Source organism: Symphodus melops, assembly GCF_947650265.1.
Source record: "Symphodus melops genome assembly, chromosome: 23".
In the NCBI taxonomy this organism is placed as follows: Eukaryota; Metazoa; Chordata; class Actinopteri; order Labriformes; family Labridae; genus Symphodus; species Symphodus melops.
Window position 1 is genome coordinate 12,046,529 of NC_136713.1, and position 21,607 is coordinate 12,068,135.

Genomic DNA, 21,607 nt, shown 5'->3' on the forward strand with positions numbered 1-21,607 from the left:
CGTCCATCCCTCCTACCTTCTCTGTATTCTTTTGCAAATGTTTCTCTTGATTGATGATTTGCTTCCTCATTCTCCTTGTTGCTGGTGTTGTACCTTTTAGATAGGAAAGAATAGTAGTACAGATGAATAAAGAAAACACAAGACTGTTGAGTGGAGACACTTTACAGTAGTATGCAGTTTTAAAAAACAAATGCCCATATTTCACAAAATTAGTAACATGCTCCGTTTTAGAACTACTCATACCCAGACAAACTATCTGTATTGGTGAGCAGTGTTTCTACTTTGCATGCCTCTTACTGCCAAAAGTGGTATGGCTGTGCAGTGTTCTCAGATTCTAACAGGTAAGTGAACCAAGTCTATCATACCTGAAAACCTGAAGTCGTCTATGGTGTTGTCTCGGCTGCATTCGCTCATCATTTCTGGAACCACCTGGAAAAGGTGAGGGGACAGCATCCTCCACATCATCAATGCAATTGATTTGTAGGGTCTTGTACTTCCTCCAACTCTGGTAAGTTTTCCTCTGGCTGTGTGGTGTGGACACCGTCTCGGGTGAGTGTGGTTCGATTTGCAGAAGTGGCACAGGAAAGTAATCATCTTCATCCCCTTCTTCAACAGATTATTCTGCTTCCTGAACTTCTTCCTTCTAGTTTGTGGCTAAATGTAAGTATCCAATGATAGATAACCCATCGGAGGAGATGATTAGTGTAAAATCTTTTCCTTTAACTAACACTGCTCACCAATAACTATCTGTATAGGTGAGCAGTGTTTCTACTTTGCATGCCTCTTACTGCCAAAAGTGGTATGGCTGTGCAGTGTTCTCAGATTCTATCAGGTAAGTGAACCAAGTCTATCATACCTGAAAACCTGAAGTCGTCTGTGGTGTTGTCTCAGCTGCATTAGCTCATCATTTCTGGAACCACCTGGAAAAGGGTAGGGGACAGCATCCTCCACATCATCAATGCAGTTGATTTGTAGGGTCTTGTACTTCCTCCAACTCTGGTAAGTTCTGTGTGGTGTGGACACCGTCTCGGGTAAGTGTAGTTCGATCTGCTGAAGTGGCACAGGAAAGTAATCATCTTCATCCCCCTCTTCAACTGATTATTCTGCTTCCTGAACTTCTTCCTTCTATTTTGTAGCTAAACGTAAGTATCCAATGGTAGTAACCCATCGGAGGAGATGATTACAGTGTAAAATCTTTTCCTTTTTCAGGGCTGTCTTCACCCACTCTGCGCACAACTGTGTAGATAATGTACTTCCAGTGATTGCTCAGTTTGCCAGGGTCACCAGGAGTCAAGTTCCTGACTAAAACGTTTACCAGGCTGTAATACTGAGCTTCTCACCTCACTGTCAAAATGTCTTTTACATCTCTTTGCAGCTTTGTTGGCATTTTCTCTTGCCAATGCCCACTTTTCCATGTAGTTTTGAATATTACCATCTCTCTGGTCTGAACTGAAGGTGAACATGTCAACCTTGGGGAGCGTTCATATGACATAGAATCCAGTAGATTCTCAGTAAGTGCATAGGTCAGTTTCATTCGAGAATCTTTCCAGTTAGTCTTTTCTCTGTGTGTCTTTAACGTCTGGAGTCTTTCCAGAAGACTTTCGGTTCAGTCTTTCTACCTGGCCATTTCCTTGATGCTGTTACGTTGTAGTTCTCAACTCTGCAACTCCACAGTACTTTTGCAGTTGTGGGGACAGTTTGTTTTCAAACTCACCTCCCAGATTATCAACGGACGGTCATGGTCAGCAACAATACTCAGGTAGGCTGTTTGAGCTTCTGCAAAGCATGTGAAATGGTCAATGAAAACAACGTATTCATAATCACCATTGTCGAGAAGGAGTAAATTGATGGAGATGGATGGTCATGGTCGGCAACAATACTCAGGTAGGCTGTGGTCTTTAAACGATGCTCAACTGGTACACATGGGCCCAAAGTGTGCCAAGAAAATATCCGCCAGATCATCACACCACCACCGCAGCAACATCTCTTCATGGCACATCAGGCTGCATTAGCTCTTTCCATACCTATAGCACAAATAAAAAAACCTGTTCTTTGCTGGGTGGTGTTTTTCTTTTCCACAGGAACGTCACTTGACTGGTCACCTATTTGTCCAGATATCTTAAAGTCTTTGCACGACATGTTGCCATTAGGGGCCGCTGAAGGCATACTCTTTGACTTTGCAGGAACATTCGTGTTCATGCATCGTTTTCTTTTTGTCATTATATCTCACTGGTCTAGGAGGTCTTCCTGTTCACTCATTTTTATGTTGACTTTGTCTGTTATGTCCTGAACATTAGGAGACCTGACATTCCCTCATCCTCAGACATCATCCTCAGTTGTTCCTGTTCGAGGTACTTTATAATGACTGCTAGTCTTACCAGTTACATATTCTTTGGCTGGTCCTTAAATCTGTATCAGATCGCATTTTATCAGAGAAGTTAGCCTAAGCAGTAAAACAAGGGGTTTAGTAGACTTCAATAGTTTACTGCTGCTGCCTAGTAGTCACTTCTACTCACTTCAGGATACAAGGTGCCGATGTGTCTCTGAAGAATGCCTCAATCACTGCTCTGAGCTCCTTTCTCATCAGCCGGGGGAGTTTGAGGGACGCTAGACGAGAAGTTTCCCCTTCAGCTTAAGGATTCTCCTCCAGCCAAACATCCCAGCGGTGCCTCCAACTGCTGGACTTTTTATATATGGAAGAATAGTAAAGAGGAATTAAGTAAACCGGCAACTGTTGCCTCCACTTATCGGCATTGAGTAAAATTAGAATGAAAATATGAATAAACAAATGTACCTATTTCAGTAACAAGCTCAGTTTCAGGACCACAGTTACTGTTTGATCCATAGTCATATTCTCATTTGTAAATTTGGTTATAGTGATTGTATACTTGTACATTTTTGATATGGCACTGATTGGATTGCTTTAACAGTATGTTGTTGTAAAAGATATTTTATCTTACAACTGTGGGAACTTAGCTGTAACTTCTTAAAAGATAACCGGGCTTCACGCTTGAGTTTACTTTACTGATGAAACTGTGCACGACATTTATAACACATCCTCTTCAACTCTGTTGTTGTATTGAATATTTTCTTTGAAGTTCTCCGTCAAATTGTTTTACTTTTACCAAAACTACTTTACAACACTTGGAACAGCGATCAAACCCATTCCCACTTTTTACAAGCGTGTGATATAAACTGAGGTGATTTAATATGATTAACCACGTTGTCAATATAACTCAACATTAAGATTAATACTTTACTGACTAACTAAAGATACAAGTTTCTTTTTTAACTTGAATGAAATAGACTAAAGGAATGAATTATGAATTGTACTTTTATTTCTGCTGCAATATAAACTATCAAAGAGCGAAAACATTCTCTGAATGACAAGTATACATAAAACTGTGACTATCTAGTGTGCTCATAAGTTTGTTACACAGATGAAGACGGCAGTGCAGCTACAGGACTCTTGGTGCTAGCTTACACTGTTTATATTGCCTAATACTTTAACATTGTTTCTGTTATGTGTACTGTTACACATTGGCATAGTAAGCCCACCGAGGCTTTTGATCATTTTGGAAGTGAATCCACTTTGCATTCAATGGTAGTTTAGAGATATGTTGATTGTTTTTAGTGTGTACAGAAGGTCTGTTTGCTGTTGGTTTTATTCTATGAGGTTGCTTGAAACCGCATATTTCATCAAAATTTATGATGCATCAATTTGCATCAGAACTTGCGATTTCATTCCACAAAACTCACATTTTAATAAAATCTGCAATTTAAATAAGTCAATTTTTTATGAAAATGTAAGATGCCGTATTTTCATCAAATGTATTATATAATTATCAAAAATTGTATTATCAACAAACATGTATAATCAAAATTTAAAATCTCCTTTTAAATTTTACAATTTATTCATCAAACTTCAAATTTTCACCAAAATGTTGAAGGTAAATGTTGACCCTGAACCTGTCTCAAAGATTGATTGATAAATGTTGACTGTAAACCTGTCCCAAATGTGAAGTGATCAATGTTGCTCCGCGGTCAACATTTATCACTTAACATTTGCGACAGGTTTACGGTCATTGTTTTCACTGAAAATTTGCGACAGGTCAAAATACTTAAAGTGACTGAATTGTACTTTTAATTAGGTATTTTTGCTGCAATATAAAATACAAAAGACCAAAAATAAACCATCTAAACATCTCTAAATTACAAGTACACACACAAAACTGTGAATAGCTGTTGTGACTGTTACAGTGAACACAGCAGTGCAGATAAGCGGGTCTCTTGATGCTATCTTACATATTGTCTAGATTGCCTAATACTAATTGATTTTCTTGCATGCACTGAAACACATTTAAGAAGAAAGCATACTGAGGCTTTTGGCAATTTTGGGACTGATTCCACTTTGTATTCAACGATAGTTTGGAGATGTGCTGATTGTTTTTTGCCTTTACAGGAGGTTTTCTTGCTGCTGGTTTAATTGCATAAGAGGTTGCTGGAACCTCCTGGCCTTAATGCGTAATGGAAATTTTAGGATTGGTTCTATTTTGCATCTAATGGTTGGCTGTTTGAGTGACTGTTCTCAGTCTGGGATGATTTGTTGGCTTCTGGTGATGATTTTTCACATTTTGGAAGTGAATCCACTTTGCATTCAATGGTAGTTTAGAGATATGTTGATTGTTTTTAGCCTGTACAGGAGGTCTGCTTGCCGTTGGTTTTATTGCTTGAGAGGTTGCTTGAAACCGCATATATTTAATATATTATATTCCTCAAACAACTTCAAGTGCCATATTTATCTCAAAATTTGCTATTTTATTCTTTTAAAGTTATTCATAAATCGTTCAAAATTTATGATACAATCATTTGCGTCAAAATTTGTGATTTCATTCCACAAGACTCAGATTGTATTATTTGTATAATTGTATTATCAAGCAAAATCATGTTTTAATCGAAATTTAAATCTATTCTTTAAATTTTACAATTTATTCAAACTTCAAATTTTCACCAAAACATTGATGGTAAATGTTGACCCTGGACTTGTTTCAAAGATTGATTGATAAATGTTGACCCTGGACCTGTTTCAAAGATTGATTGATAAATGTTGACTGTAAACCTGTCCCAAATGTGAAGTGATCAATGTTGCTCCGCGGTCAACATTTATCACTTCACATTTGCGACAGGTTTACGGTCATTGTTTTCACTGAAAATTTGCGACGGGTCAAAATACTTAAAGTGACTGAATTGTACTTTTAATTAGTTATTTTTGCTGCAATATAAAATACAAAAGACCAAAAATAAACCATCTAAACATCTCTAAATTACAAGTACACACACAAAACTGTGAATAGCTGTTGTGACTGTTACAGTGAACACAGCAGTGCAGATAAGCGGGTCTCTTGATGCTATCTTACATATTGTCTAGATTGCCTAATACTAATTGATTTTCTTGCATGCACTGAAACACATTTAAGAAGAAAGCATACTGAGGCTTTTGGCAATTTTGGGACTGATTCCACTTTGTATTCAACGATAGTTTGGAGATGTGCTGATTGTTTTTTGCCTTTACAGGAGGTTTTCTTGCTGCTGGTTTAATTGCATAAGAGGTTGCTGGAACCTCCTGGCCTTAATGCGTAATGGAAATTTTAGGATTGGTTCTATTTTGCATCTAATGGTTGGCTGTTTGAGTGACTGTTCTCAGTCTGGGATGATTTGTTGGCTTCTGGTGATGATTTTTCACATTTTGGAAGTGAATCCACTTTGCATTCAATGGTAGTTTAGAGATATGTTGATTGTTTTTAGCCTGTACAGGAGGTCTGCTTGCCGTTGGTTTTATTGCTTGAGAGGTTGCTTGAAACCGCATATATTTAATATATTATATTCCTCAAACAACTTCAAGTGCCATATTTATCTCAAAATTTGCTATTTTATTCTTTTAAAGTTATTCATAAATCGTTCAAAATTTATGATACAATCATTTGCGTCAAAATTTGTGATTTAATTCCACAAGACTCAGATTTCACATTTAATCATGAAGTCAATTTTTCATCAAAATGTAAGACGTAAATCTAAAGCCGTATTTTCATCAAATTTATAATTTAATTATCAAAAATTGTATTATCAAGCAAAATCATGTTTTAATCAAAATTTAAATCTATTCGTTAATTTTAAAATTTATTCAAACTTCAAATTTTCACCAAAATGTTGATGGTAAATGTTGACCCTGGACCTGTCTCAAAGATTGATTGATAAATGTTGACCCTGGACCTGTCTCAAATGTGAAGTGATCAATGTTGCTCCGCGGTCAACATTTATCACTTCACATTTGCGACAGGTTTACGGTCATTGTTTTCACTGAAAATTTGCGACAGGTCGAAATACTTAAACTAATTGAATTGTACTTTTAATGAGTTATTTTTGCTGCAATATAAAATACTAAAGACCAAAAATAAACCCAAACAGCTCTAAATTACAAGTACACACACAAAACTGTGAATAGCTATTGTGGTTGTGACTGTTACAGTGAACACAGCAGTGCAGATAAGCGGGTCTCTTGATGCTGTCTTACATATTGTCTAGATTGCCTAATACTAATTGTTTGCATGCACTGTAACACATTTAAGTAGAAAGCATACTGAGGCTTTTGGCAATTTTGGGACTGATTCCACTTTGTATTTAATAATAGTTTGGAGATGTGTTGATTAATAGTTGATTTTGTTTTTCACCTTTACAGGAGATTTGCTTGCTGCTTGTTAAATGAGAGGTTGCTTGAAACTCCCGGCATTCATGTGTAATGAAACAGTTAAAGATTGATTACTTTTTGCATTTGAAAGTTGGCGGTTTGTGTAAATGTTTCTCGTCTGTGATGGTTTGTTTGCTGCTGGTGATGTTTCGCTTGTTTTTTTTGTTCAATTGTAGCTAAATGAATGGATTTCTCAGCTTTAATAACAGATAACACTTTGTAAGTCATGTTTTGAAAACATGCATCGACTCATATTGTTGTCTTTTTGAATTCAACTTATAATGTTCTACTGCCTCTTTGAATAAATGTCTTGGACATATCATATATAAAATGTTTGTTTATGTGAATGATTGTTGAAAAATTGCTCTTGAGTGTAATTTTCAAATAGCTAATCTAAAAATGCAATTTAGATATCAAACAGGTTTTCATTACACTTTGCATATTAATCAAAAGTTGTTTCTTTTATCAAAATTTACATTATTTCTGTCAAATCATTACTTTAAAACTTGACTATTTAGTCATCAAAAATTATTTAATCAAAATTTGCAATTTATCAAAAAACATGTTTTCATAAAGTACGATTTAATCATGAAAAATACTATTTTTGTTGGAATTTGCAATTAAGTCATCAAACATTGACTTTCATTAAAATTTGCAATTAAATAAAGATGTATTTTCATCAAATGTTGGCTGACATGTCTCACATTTTGAGTGATAAATGTTGAATGCTGATCTGTCTCACATTTTGAGTGATAAATGTTGCTCCACGGTCAACATTTATCATTCAAACTTTGCGGCAGGTGCAGGGTTAATATTTATCACTCAAAGTTTCTGACGGCTCCGCGGTCAACAGTTATTACTCAAAATTTGTGATAGTTCTGCGGTCAATATTTATCACTTCATTTGCAACACATTTACAGTCAATGTTTTTAGTCAAAACATTGCCATAGGTCCTCAGTCAATGTTTACTTTATCACTCGACCTCAGCGACAAGTGAAGATAAAACTCCTTAACTCAAAAAAATCATGAATTATACTTTAAACAAGCTATTTTTTTCTGCAATATGAACCATTGAAGAGTAAAAATAAACATGTCTACGTTAAAACTACACATAAGAAACTGAAAAGCTATTGTGGCTGTGTTCACTGTAACACATTAAAGAAGAAAGCCCACTGAGGCTTTTGGCAATTTTGGAAGTGATTCCCCTTTGCATGTAATGATAGTTTAGAGAGATGTGTTGACTAATAGAGTTGATTGTTTTTAGCCTGTGCATGTTTTCTTGCTGCTGGTTTAATTGCATAAGAGGTTGCTGGAAACTCCTGGCCTTAATGCGTAATGGAAATGTTAGGATTGGTTCTATTTTGCATCTAATGGTTGGCTGTTTGAGTGACTGTTCTCAGTCTGGGATGGTTTGTGAGCTTCTGGTGATGATTTTTGCTTGTTTGTGTTTTTTGTTCGATTCTAGCTAAATAAGTACATTTCTTAGCTTTAATAACTTATAAATTTGTAAGTCATGTTTTGAAAACAGCTACAGGACTCTTGGTGCTAGCTCTATATTGCCGAACACTTTAACATTGTTTCTGTTATGTGTACTGTTACACATTGGCATTGGTTTTTAGCCTGTACAGGAGGTCTGCTTGCTGTTGGTTTTATTGCTTGAGAGGTTGCTTGAAATCGCATATTTTATTTAAATATACTTGTTTCGATCATACTTTAAGACTTGATTTGTGACTTGTGAGTCAGACAGTTGTCAGTCACTATCTGTGGCCTACCTCTCTGTCTGCTTGCCTGCTTGTTTGCTTCCTATCAAGCTTTCTGCCCTGCTGCTGTGTTTTGTGCTGCTAAAGGTTGGCATGTCAAATAAAAAAGCTGGGAGCTCTACCTGCTTTTGATGTGCTGCTCATAGCATGACATGCTCTGAGTGAAGGGCATTTGTATGTCAAATGATGCTGTTAACAAAAAAGATTGCTTTCTCAGGAACAAGTGCAAAGGGAGACCGAACAGCTGTTCACATCAAACGTGAGTCACATACTTTTCTATTAACTGAATTGTCTTTTTTTCCTGTCAGCTTTCTTGTTTCTGCTGTGTATACTGAAAGCCTGCCTAGGCTTTCAAAATGTTGTGATTGATTACATTTTGCATTTAATGGTTGGCTGTTTGTGTGAATGTTCCTGGCCTGTGATGGCTTGTTTGCTGCTGGTGATATTTTTTTTGTTTGTTTTTGTTTGGTTGTAGCTAATTGAGTGGATTTCTCAGCTTTAATAACAAAGCAGTTTGTAAGTCATGTTTTGAAAACATGCATTGAGTTTTTGTTGTAAATATTACAGAACAGAGCACCGTATACACAAAATAAAGTTTGTGAAATTTAGCTACGTGTGAAATTGCTTTCATACCCGACTGATGCTGAATTGCTCACAGCAGCCCAATGTAATTTTAAACAAGCTTTCTGCTTAGGTTATTTTGACTGACTGATGATTACGTAAACCATGTCAGAGTTTACAGCAAGTCCGCGTTCAATGTTTTCTAATCAAAAATTGCAGTTTATCCAGCAACAATCATTTTGTCCAAAATGTGCAATTTTGTCAAACAGTTCAACAAAATTTGCAAAATCATAAATAATGTATATTCCTCAAACAACTTCAAATGCTGTATTTACCTCAATATTTGCTATTTTATCCTTTACAAGTTATTCATAAAAAATCTTTCATCAAAATGTAAGACGTAAATCAAGAGCTGTATTTTCATCAATTTACAATTTAATTATCAAAAAACTGTATTATTAACCAATCATGTCTTAATCAAAATTTAAAATCTCCTTTAAATTTTACAATTTATTCATCAAACTTCAAATTTTCACCAAAACATTGATGGTAAATGTTGACCCTGAACCTGTCTCAAAGATTGATTGATAAATGTTGACTGTAAACCTGTCCCAAATGTGAAGTGATCAATGTTGCTCCGCGGTCAACATTTATCACTTCACATTTGCGACAGGTTTACGGTCATTGTTTTCACTGAAAATTTGCGACGGGTCAAAATACTTAAAGTGACTGAATTGTACTTTTAATTAGTTATTTTTGCTGCAATATAAAATACAAAAGACCAAAAATAAACCATCTAAACATCTCTAAATTACAAGTACACACACAAAACTGTGAATAGCTATTGTGGGTGACTGTTACAGTGAACACAGCAGTGCAGATAAGTGGGTCTCTTGATGCTATCTTACATATTGTCTAGATTGCCTAATACTAATTGTTTCTCTTGCATGCACTGAAACACATTTAAGAAGAAAGCATACTGAGGCTTTTGGCAATTTTGGGACTGATTCCACTTTGTATTCAACGATAGTTTGGAGATGTGCTGATTGTTTTTTGCCTTTACAGGAGGTTTTCTTGCTGCTGGTTTAATTGCATAAGAGGTTGCTGGAACCTCCTGGCCTTAATGCGTAATGGAAATTTTAGGATTGGTTCTATTTTGCATCTAATGGTTGGCTGTTTGAGTGACTGTTCTCAGTCTGGGATGATTTGTTGGCTTCTGGTGATGATTTTTCACATTTTGGAAGTGAATCCACTTTGCATTCAATGGTAGTTTTGAGATATGTTGATTGTTTTTAGCCTGTACAGGAGGTCTGCTTGCTGTTGGTTTTATTGCACGAGGTTGCTTGAAATCGCATATTTTATTTAAATTGACTTGTTTTGATCATACTTTAAGACTTTGTGACTTGTGAGTCAGACAGTTGTCAGTCACTATCTGTGGCCTACCTCTCCGTCTGCTTGCCTGCTCGTTTGCTTCCTACCAAGCTTTCCCCCCTGCTGCTGTGTTTTGTGCTGCTAAAGGTTGGCATGTCAAATAAAAAAGCTGGGAGCTCTACCTGCTTTTGATGTGCTGCTCATAGCATGACATGCTCTGAGTGAAGGGCATTTGCAAGTATGTCAAATGATGCTGTTAACAAAAAAGATTGCTTTCTCAGGAACAAGTGCAAAGGGAGACCGAACAGCTGCTCACATCAAACGTGAGTCACATACTTTTCTATTAACTGAATTGTCTTTTTTTCCTGTCAGCTTTCTTGTTTCTGCTGTGTATACTGAAAGCCTGCCTAGGCTTTCAAAATGTTGTGATTGATTACATTTTGCATTTAATGGTTGGCTGTTTGTGTGAATGTTCCTGGCCTGTGATGGTTTGCTGCTGGTGGTATTTTTTGTTAATTTTTTGCTTGGTTGTAGCTAAATGAGTGGATTTCTCAGCTTTCATAACAAAACGGTCTGTAAGTCATGTTTTGAAAACATGCATTGAGTTTTTGTTGTGAATAATAACAGAGCACCGACCTCTTTTCTATGCAACTTATAATATTCTCCTGCCTCTGAAATAATTTGAGATTTACAACAAAAATCACTAAAGTTTTCAAAAAAATAAAAAGTTCATGCATGCGTGTGCTTTGGTGCCTGACTGTTGCAAATTAGCTCCCTTATAGAATTCTGATTAAACATTTACGATTCCCTGAAACATCGTGCTTTGATAAAAAAAAATAAAAAATGAATGCAAATGTACAATTTAATCATTGAATAATTGTATATTAATCAATATATGCAATTTATGTATCTAATTTGCTGTTGCAAATTTTCAGTGATAAATGTTGACTACTGACCTGTTGCAAATTTTGAGTGATAACTATTGACTGATGACCTGTAGCAAATGTGAAGTGATAAATGTTGCTCCGGACAGCGTTTATCACTAAAACACTTGCAGCAGGTTGACGTCAACATTTCATTTTTCAAACTTTGTAATTTATTGCTAAAAATATTTTAAAATACGCAAATGTTTAGTAAAATCATATATTTGTCAAAATGTACTTACTTCAAAACCTGCAATTCAAAAATAATTTCATTAGATTTCATAATTCAATTTTGCGAACTCAAATTTTCACAGATTTAAGTTATTACAATTCATGAATCAAAAATTAGTTCAATTCTTTCAAATTTTAAAAAAACAAAACAAATTCACTAAAGATCACAATCAAAAAAACCATTTCATTATATAATTTTATTTTATAATTTCACAAAACTCTTTTTGAAAGTCTAATTTTTTCATGGAATCCATTTTTCACAATTTTTCAGGAATTATTTTGAGTTTCAATTTGTTGGTACAATAAAATTTTCCCCACAATTATCAATTCATCAAAAATATTTATAATTCATAAAAACATTTTGAAATTGGGAATTTTTTCATGAAAAACAATTGGCAAGTAAATGTAAAATTTAAATGTTTCAATTTTGTGCATAAAATGACGTTTTAACCAAGATAAAACTTCTTCTAAAAAATGATTTCTCTCAGATTTTCAATTTACTAATCAAAAAATATTATACGTTTCAAATTTTTCATGAATTAAATTTTTTAGGAAAATGTACAACTATTTTTGATCTTGCAATGTTTTTGTGAAATCTACTTTGAGTGAAAAATGTTGACCGCTGACTAGTCGCAAAAGTTGTGATAAATGTTGACTCCCAAACTGTCGCAAATGTGAAGTGATGATTGTTGACCAGAGAAAAATTCACCACTCAATTTCCAACAGGTTCACCAGTCTTTTTATTTTTCAGTCAAAAATTGCAACAGGTTCAGGGTCCAAATTTATCACTCAATTTGCGACAGCTCCACGGTCAACATTATAAATGATAAATTCACTGCTGAACTGTTGCAAATTTTGGGTGATTAATGTTGACTTCTAAACTGTTGCAAATGTTGACTGGTGACCTGTCCCAAATACAAAGTGATGAATAGTGACCTTTGACCTGTCTCAAATGTTAAGTGATAAATGTTGACTGCTCACCGGTTTCAAATTTTGAGTGATAAATGTTGACTGCGGAACTGTTGCAAATGTAAAGTGACAAATGTTGCTCCGTGGACAACATTTATCACTCAAAAGTTGTGACCGGTTTACAGTCATTGTTTTCAGTCACAAATTGCAACAGATACATGGTCAACATTCATCACTGAAAATTTGAGGCAAGTTCGCAGTCAAAGTTTATTACTTAATTCACGACAGCTCCATGGTCAACGTCTATCAATCTTAGAGACAGGTCTGTGGTAAATATTTATAGCTCAAAATGTGTGACACGTCTGCGGCCAACATTTATCACTGAAAATTTGCGACAGGTTTATGGTCAACATTTAATCTCAAATGTTAAGTAATTAATGTTGACAGCTGACCTATCTCAAATTTTGAATGGTATATGTTGACTGCTGATCTGTCCCAAATGTTGGGTTATAAATGTTGCTCCACGGTCAACATCTATCACTTAACATTTGTGACAAGTCTGCGGTCCATATTTATCTTTACAATTTTCAACAGGTTCACGGTCAACATTTAATCATATATTGAGAGATAAATGTTAACCACAGAGCAACATTTATCACTCAAAATTCGTGATAGGTCTGCGATAAACATTTATCTCTGTGACTGTTACACAGTGAAGACAGCAGTGCAGATAAGGGGGCCTCTGGATGCTAGCTGATTGCTTTGAAGTTTAACATTGTTTATGTTGTGTGCACTGTTAACACAGGTGTGTTGACTAATAGAGTTGATTGTTTTTAACCTATACAGCAGTTTTTCTTGCTGCTCACTGACTTGCATTAGAGCTTGTTTGAAACTACCTGCCTTAGTGCGTAATGAAATTGTTAGGATTGATTCCATTTTGCATTTAAAGGTTGGCTAAAGTGTGACTGTTACTGGTATGTGATGGTTTATCTGCTGTTGATAATTTTTGCTATTTGTTTTTGTTTGGTTGTAGCGAAATGGTTTTCTTAGTTTTAATAACGGTGAAGCTTTGTGTTGGAAAAATGCATGATCTGTTTTTGTTCTTTAAAAGCAACTTAAATTATTCATCAACAACTTAAAAACTTTAAAATTTTCAGAAATATTTTAAAATTTACAATTTTAAACTAACTTCAACATTTTCAACAATATTTCAAAATGTACAATTTAATCAAAAACTAACATTTAATTTCTTTTTTAAACTAAATTTTTCAAAATTTACAATTTACATATTTTAAAATTTAATCGAAAACTAACATTTAATTTTTTTAAGTTTTCAAAAATATTTCAAAATTTACAATTTAATCAAAAACTAAAATTTAATTTCTTTTTTAAATATAATTTTTCAAAAATGTTAAAATTTAGAATTTAATCAAAATCAAAAGAAATTTTAATTTAAATATTTCTAACACATTTTTCTAAATTCACAATTCAATCAAATATTTTACAATATACAATTTAAAAATACAAAAATTAATTTAAATTATTCAAAAATGTTTAAAAATTTGCAATTTAATGAAAAACTATGACTCTTAATTTAGCCACCAAAAAAAACTTTAATTTGTATTTTTTATAAATTTAAAAATTTACAATTTAATCAAAACTAATTTTGAATTTAAACAAAAAATATTTTAATTCACATTTCAAAAATGATTCATAATTTATAATCGTCGCAAAAGTAAAGTGATAATTGTTGACAGAAAAATTCACCACTCAATTTCCAACAGGTTAACCAGTCAAAAATTGCAACAGGTACTGGGTCAACATTTATCACTCAATTTGCGACAGCTCCACGGTCAACATTTTAAATGATAAATTCACTGCTGAACGGCTGCAAATTTTGGGTGATAAATGTTGACTGCTAAACTGTTGCAAATGTTGACTGGTGCCCTGTCCCAAATACAAAGTGATGAATATTGCCTGCATAACTGTAACAAATGCTGAGTGGTAAATGTTGACTGCTGACCTGTCTCAAATGTTGAGTGATAAATGTTGACTGCCGAACTGTTGCAAATGTAAAGTGACAAATGTTGCTCCATGGACATTTATCGCTCCACATTTGTGACGGTCCGGTCAACATTTATCACTGAAAATTTGCGACAGGTTTATGGTCAACATTTAATCTCAAATGTTAAGTGATTAATGTTGACAGCTGACCTATTACAAGTTTTGAACTGTAAATGTTTACTACTGATCTGTCCCAAATGTTGAGTTATAAATCTATCACTTAACATTTGTGACAAGTCTGCGGTCAATATTTATGATTTACAACTTTCAACAGGTTCACGTTCAACATTTGATCACAAATTGAGATAAATGTTGACCGCAGAGCAACTGTCAACAAAGTAATCAAAAAGTATTTTAAGTTACAATTTGTTCATGAACTAAACTTTTGGAAAATTTACAATTTATCAATCAAAAACTAAAATTTTTCTTTGTGGTCAACAATTATCTCTAAATTCTCAACAGGTCTACCAGTTTTTTTTCTGTCAAAAATTGCAACGGGTACAGAGTCAACATTAATATCACTCAATTTGCGACAGCTCCATGGTCAACATTTTAAATGATAAATTGACTTCTGAACTGTAGCAAATTATGAGTGATAAATGCTGACTTTTGGCCTGTCTCAAATGTTGAATGATAAATGTTGACAGCTGAACTTTTGCAAATGTCAACCTTCGAACTGTTTCGAATGTTAAGTGATAAATGTTGACTGGAGACCTGTCCCAAATACAAAATGATGAATATTGATTGCATACCTGTCTCAAACGTTGAGTGATAAATGTTGACAGCAGATCTATCTCAAATTTTGAGTGATAAATGTTGACAGCTGAACTTTTGGAAATGTAAAGTGACAAATGTTGCTCCGTGGACAACAAGTATCACACCACATTTGTGACAGGTCTGCAGTTTTTATTTATCACTCAAAATTTGTCATCATTTTCAGTCACAAATTGCAACAGATGCATGGTCAACATTCATCACTGTAAATTTGCAGCAGGTTCACGGTCAAAGTTTATGACTTAATTTACAACAGCACCATGGTCAACATTAATCCATTAATCTTGGGGACAGGTCTGTGGTAAATATTTATAGCTCAAAATGTGCGACAGATTTACGGTCGACATTTAATCTCAAATGTTAAGTGATTAATGTTGACTGCTGACATTTAGGACAAATGGTAAGTGATAAATGTTGACCTTAAACCTGTCTCAAATTTTGATTGATAAATGTTGACTGCTGAACTGTCCCAAATGTTAAGTGATAATTGTTGCTCCGCAGTCAACATTTATCACTTAACATTTGTTACAGGTCTGCAGTCAATATTATCATCAACAATTTTCAATAGGTTCACGTTCAACGTTTAATCACAAATTGAGAGATAAATGTTGACCGCAGAGCAACATTTATCACTCAAAATTCATGACAGGTCTGCAATAAACATTTCTCCATTTGCGACAGGTCATTGTCTCCACTCAAGATTTGTGACTGCTCTGTTCGTCAACATTAATCATTTGCAACAGGTTCAAGATAATTGTTTTAACTCAAAATTTGCAACAGTTTTAAGGTCAACATTTTTCATTAAATTTTTTATAGCTCCGTAGTCAATATTTGACTTAATTAAAGAGAGCTCCACAGTCAACATTTATCAATAAACATTTGTCAACATAACGCTTTGATTTAAAAAGGTTATGAATCGTACTTTTTGAACATTTAATGGCACATTTTGAGTGATAAATGTTGACTTCTGACTTTTTCCAAATGTAAAGTGATAAATGTTGTTGCGCGGTCAACATTTACCACTTAACATTTGTGATAGCTTCACAGTCATTGTTTTCAGTTAAAAATTGCAGCAGGTATAGGGTCAACGTTAATCACTTAAAATTTGTGACAGGTTCATGGTCAACATTATCACATTATTATTATTATTATTATTATTATTATTATTAAACCTCTGCTGCCAACGTACATCCGTCAAAATTTGTGATTGGTACTGGGTCAACATTTATCCCATAACATTTGCAACAGGTTTACGGTAATTGTTTTCACTTAATGTGCGGCAGGTCTAGGATAAAAATGTATCATTAAAATTTGCAACAGTTCTGCGGTCAACATTTTTCACTCGACATTTGTGAAAGCTTTAAAGTCAAAATCCAACATTTTTTAATTGAAAATATTAATTGTACTTTTAAATCAAGTTATTTCTCTATGAACCATTGAATACCAAATATAAATGTATGTAAACATCTCTACATTTAAAATAGAAATAGAAAGCTATGAAAAGCTATTGTGGTTGTGACCGCACTTTACGCATGAAGACAGCAGTGCAGCTAGGGTGTCTCTTGATGCTATATTGCCTAACACTTTAACATTGTTTCTGTTGTGTGCACTGTAACACATTAAGGAAGAAAGCCCATCAAGGTTTTGGCAGTTTTGACCTCATTCCTCATTTTATTTAACAATAGTTTAGAGATGTGTGTTGACAAATAGAGTTGATTGTTTTTAACTTGTACAGGAGTTTTTCTTGCTGCTGGCTGACTTGCACTAGAGTTTGTTTGAAACTACCTGCCTTAGTGTGTAAAGAATATGTTAGGATTGTTTCCATTTGGCATTTACAGAATGGCTGTCTGTGATGGTTTATCTGCTGTTGATAATTTTTGCTGATTTGCTTTTGTTAATAGATAACACTTTGTTTTGAAAACATGCATCGTCTGTTTTTATTTCTTGAATGCAACTTAAAAAATTCTCAATTTATTCATCAAAAATGTTAAGACTTTCAATTTTTAAAAAAAAGGTAATATTGAAAATGTATTCAAAACATTCTAAAATTTACAATTTCTGCAAATTATTTTAGAACTTTGGATTTTTAAAAACATATTTTAATAACTACAATTTATCCATTATAAAAAATTAATTTCAATTTTTTTCATCAAAAACTGTTTGAAATTTATTAAGAACATTTTAATATTTTCAACTTTTTCAAACATTCTAATATTTTAAATTTTTAAAAAATATATTTTTAATATTTACAATTTATTCATCAAAAACATTCTAATTTCAATTTTTTTAAAATATTTTTAGTATTTACAATTTATTCATCAAAAACATTTTAATCAACTTTTTCAAACATTCTAATATTTTCAACTTTTTCAAACATTCTATTTTCAATTTTTTAAAAATATTTTTAATTTCAAATTTTCTTCTCAAACATTCTAATATTTTCAACTTTTAAAAAATAGTTTTAATATTTTCAATTTATTCAAAATATTTTTAATTTCAACTTTTTCCAAACATACTAATTTCAGTATTTACAATATATTCATCAAAAACATTTTAATACTTTCAACTTTTTCAAACATTCTAATATTTTCAACTTTTAAAAAATAGTTTTAATATTTTCAATTCAAAATATTTTTAATATTTTCAACTTTTTCAAATATTCCAATATTTTAAATTTAGAAAAAAATATTTTAATATTTACAATTTATTCATCAAAAAAATTCTAATTTCAATTTAAAAAATTTTTTTTAGTATTTACAATATATTCATCAAAACATTTTAATACTTTACACTTTTTCAAAATATTTTTAAAATTTTAAACTTTTTGAAACATTCTAATATTTTCAATTTTTAAAAAATAGTTTTAATTTCAATTTATTCAAAATATTTTCAATATTTTCAACTTTTTCTAATATTTTCAGTATTTACAATTCATCAAAAACATTTTAATACTTTCAACTTTTTCAAACATTCTAATATTTTCAACTTTTAAGAAATATTTTTAATATTTTCAACTTTTTCAAAATATTTTTAATATTTTCAAACATTCTAATATTTTCAGTATTTACAATATATTCATCAAAAACATTTTAATACTTTCAACTTTTTCAAACATTCTAATATATTCAACTTTTAAAAAATAGTTTTAATATTTTCAATTCAAAATATGTTTAATATTTTCAACTTTTTCAAACATTCCAATATTTTCAACTTTTTCAAAATATTTTTAATTTTCTATTTATTCAAAATTTTAATATTTTCAACTTTTTCAAACATTCTAATATTTTCAACTTTTTCAAAATATTTTTAATTTTCTATTTATTCAAAATTTTAATATTTTCAACTTTTTAAAACATTCTAATATTTTCAACTTTTAAGAAACATTTTTAATATTTACAATTTATTCATCAAAAACATTTTAATATTTTTAATTTATTCAAAATTTAATATTTTCAACTTTTTCAAAATATTTTTAATATTTTCAATTTATTCAAAATATTTTAATATTTTCAACTTTTTCAAACATTCTAATATTTTCAACTTTTAAGAAACATTTTTAATATTTACAATTTATTCATCAAAAACATTTTAATATTTTCAACTTTTTCAAACATTGTAATATTTTCAATTTTTAGAAAATATTTTTAATTTCAATTTTTCTTCTCAAACATTCTAATATTTTCAACTTTTAAAAAATAGTTTTGATATTTTCAATTTATTCAAAATATTTTTAATTTCAACTTTTTCCAAACATACTAATTTCAGTATTTACAATATATTCATCAAAAACATTTTAATACTTTCAACTTTTTCAAACATTCTAATATTTTCAACTTTTAAAAAATAGTTTTAATATTTTCAATTCAAAATATTTTTAATATTTTCAACTTTTTCAAATATTCCAATATTTTAAATTTAGAAAAAAATATTTTAATATTTACAATTTATTCATCAAAAAAATTCTAATTTCAATTTAAAAAATTTTTTTTAGTATTTACAATATATTCATCAAAACACTTTAATACTTTACACTTTTTCAAAATATTTTTAAAATTTTAAACTTTTTGAAACATTCTAATATTTTCAATTTTTAAAAAATAGTTTTAATTTCAATTTATTCAAAATATTTTCAATATTTTCAACTTTTTCTAATATTTTCAGTATTTACAATTCATCAAAAACATTTTAATACTTTCAACTTTTTCAAACATTCTAATATATTCAACTTTTAAAAAATAGTTTTAATATTTTCAATTCAAAATATGTTTAATATTTTCAACTTTTTCAAACATTCCAATATTTTAAATTTAGAAAAAAATATTTTTAATTACAATTTATTCATACAAAAACTTCTAATTTCAATTTAAAATTTTTTTTTTAGTATTTACAATATATTCATCAAAAACATTTTTAATATTTTCAACTTTTTCAAACATTCTAATATTTTCCAATTTTAAAAAATAGTTTTAATTTCAATTTATTCGAAATATTTTTAATATTTTCAACTTTTTCTAATATTTTCAGTATTTACAATTTATTCATCAAAAACATTTATTTCAACTTTTTCAAAATATTTTTAATATTTTCAATTTATTCAACAAAGACATTTTTAATATTTTCAATTTATTCAAAATATTTGTAATATTTTCAAACATTCTAATATTTTCAGTATTTACAATATATTCATCAAAAACATTTTAATTTCAACTTTTTCAAACATTCTAATATTTTCAGTATTTACAATATATTCATCAAAAACATTTTAATACTTTCAACTTTTTCAAACATTCTAATATATTCAACTTTTAAAAAATAGTTTTAATATTTTCAATTCAAAATATGTTTAATATTTTCAACTTTTTCAAACATTCCAATATTTTAAATTTAGAAAAAAATATTTTTAATTACAATTTATTCATACAAAAACTTCTAATTTCAATTTAAAAATTTTTTTTTAGTATTTACAATATATTCATCAAAAACATTTTTAATATTTTCAACTTTTTCAAACATTCTAATATTTTCCAATTTTAAAAAATAGTTTTAATTTCAATTTATTCGAAATATTTTTAAATATTTTCAGTATTTACAATTTATTCATCAAAAACATTTATTTCAACTTTTTAAAAATATTTTTAATATTTTCAATTTATTCAACAAAGACATTTTTAATATTTTTAATTTATTCAAAATATTTTAATATTTTCAACTTTTTAAAACATTCTAATATTTTCAACTTTTAAGAAATATTTTTAATTTCAACTTTTTCAAAATATTTTTAATATTTACAATTTATTCATACAAAAACTTCTAATTTCAATTTACAATTTTTTTTTTAGTATTTACAATATATTCATCAAAAACATTTTTAATATTTTCAACTTTTTCAAACATTCTAATATTTTCCAATTTTAAAAAATAGTTTTAATTTCAATTTATTCGAAATATTTTTAATATTTTCAAGTTTTTCTAATATTTTCAGTATTTACAATTTATTCATCAAAAACATTTATTTCAACTTTTTCAAAATATTTTTAATATTTTCAATTTATTCAACAAAGACATTTTTAATATTTTCAATTTATTCAAAATATTTGTAATATTTTCAAACATTCTAATATTTTCAGTATTTACAATATATTCATCAAAAACATTTTAATTTCAACTTTTTCAAACATTCTAATATTTTCAGTATTTACAATATATTCATCAAAAACATTTTAATACTTTCAACTTTTTCAAACATTCTAATATATTCAACTTTTAAAAAATAGTTTTAATATTTTCAATTCAAAATATGTTTAATATTTTCAACTTTTTCAAACATTCCAATATTTTAAATTTAGAAAAAAATATTTTTAATATTTACAATTTATTCATACAAAAACTTATAATTTCAATTTAAAAATTTTTTTTTAGTATTTACAATATATTCATCAAAAACATTTTTAATATTTTCAACTTTTTCAAACATTATAATATTTTCCAATTTTAAAAAATAGTTTTAATTTCAATTTATTCGAAATATTTTTAATATTTTCAAGTTTTTCTAATATTTTCAGTATTTACAATTTATTCATCAAAAACATTTATTTCAACTTTTTCAAAATATTTTTAATATTTTTAATTTATTCAAAATAATTTAATATTTTCAACTTTTTCAAAATGTTTTTAATATTTTCAATTTATTCAACAAAGACATTTTTAATATTTTTAATTTATTTAAAATATTTTCAACTTTTTCAAACATTCTAATATTTTCAATTTTT

The 21,607-nt window shown here is 30.1% G+C and overlaps 2 long non-coding RNA genes across 5 annotated transcripts in view; one reads left to right on the forward strand and one right to left on the reverse strand.

Moving 5' to 3' along the window:
• The window catches only part of LOC306818608, a 31,493-nt gene that overhangs the window by 1,208 nt on the left and 8,678 nt on the right, over positions 1 to 21,607 (forward strand). The window lies entirely within an intron of this gene.
• LOC306818730 lies at positions 41 to 3,378 on the reverse strand. 3 transcript variants are annotated; one of them, XR_013778355.1, is made up of 3 exons: positions 2,517 to 3,378; positions 857 to 1,050; positions 41 to 93 (listed from the first exon to the last, which is right to left on the reverse strand). It is a non-coding gene; the product is annotated as an uncharacterized lncRNA (long non-coding RNA). The 3 variants fall into 3 exon arrangements; XR_013778356.1 differs by having other exon boundaries at positions 374 to 1,050; XR_013778357.1 differs by having other exon boundaries at positions 366 to 1,050.